This window comes from Pteropus alecto, unplaced genomic scaffold (assembly GCF_000325575.1).
Source record: "Pteropus alecto unplaced genomic scaffold, ASM32557v1 scaffold42, whole genome shotgun sequence".
NCBI lineage: Eukaryota > Metazoa > Chordata > Mammalia > Chiroptera > Pteropodidae > Pteropus > Pteropus alecto.
The window spans coordinates 6682224-6683182 of record NW_006434825.1 but is presented as its reverse complement, the minus strand read 5'-3'; positions in this window follow the sequence as shown (position 1 = coordinate 6683182).

The following is a 959-nucleotide window of genomic DNA, read 5'->3' as shown; positions in this document are numbered from 1 at the left end:
TACTTGTTTATATGGCACCATTTCCTGTAGAGACACAGATATTTAATTTCATATTTCATTTGGCCATCCGATGTGGAAGGAATCGAAAAAGTAACTCTTTATGTCATAGTTGGAAAAATTAAGGCACTGGTTAATTTAGTGAATGATTTACTCTCAAAAGCCCCATCAATCAGAAGGAGAAAATACGTGTCAATTTCTTGTATTCTTACCAAATTTTATTTTTCTATTTGACTTCACAGGATGAAGAAAGGAGGAAATAAGACAGAATAAGTGGAATTATTTGGAAACCTTCAGAAGAAAAGCAGTAAAACTTGAAAACATTCTTATTATGTAGGAGCTAAATATATTTGTTATGATTAAGTCTATTTTTCATCATTCTAATATTAAAATGAAGAGCAACTAAGCTACATTTAAAAAGCATTTTAATTAGGTTAATGTGCACAAAGGTGGTAGGTAGTATGAAATGTAACTCTAATTTTCATTTTACACTTGAAGTAAATCCAGCTTTCTATATGTTATTAAATTCAATTAAAAAACATTCCCTCTGCTACTAAAAATAACCATTTGTTCTTTAAAAGGATAATTATTAGAAAAGTGTACTTTTATTATTAAAGTTTACCTATTAAATATAAGACTATAATATGTCAAATATATTTGACTTATTTACTACCTATAAGCAACTTAATATTAAACTACTTTTTAATGACCCAATGTTGTAAAAAATAATATCTAGAATTTTTAGTGGCCCTTAGATATCAGGATACATGCAATCTGTGTTTGATATAAACTTTGATACATGTCCCAGTGTGTATTCCATTTAATTTATTTTTTATTTTCCAAGTGCGAAAGCAGTGTGGAAACCATAGCTTTTTAATTGGCTTAGATTTAGTTTCCGTTTGTTTTTAAAAAGTGAATATATCTAAGCATACAAATAAGACTGAGGAAATTTATCTTACATT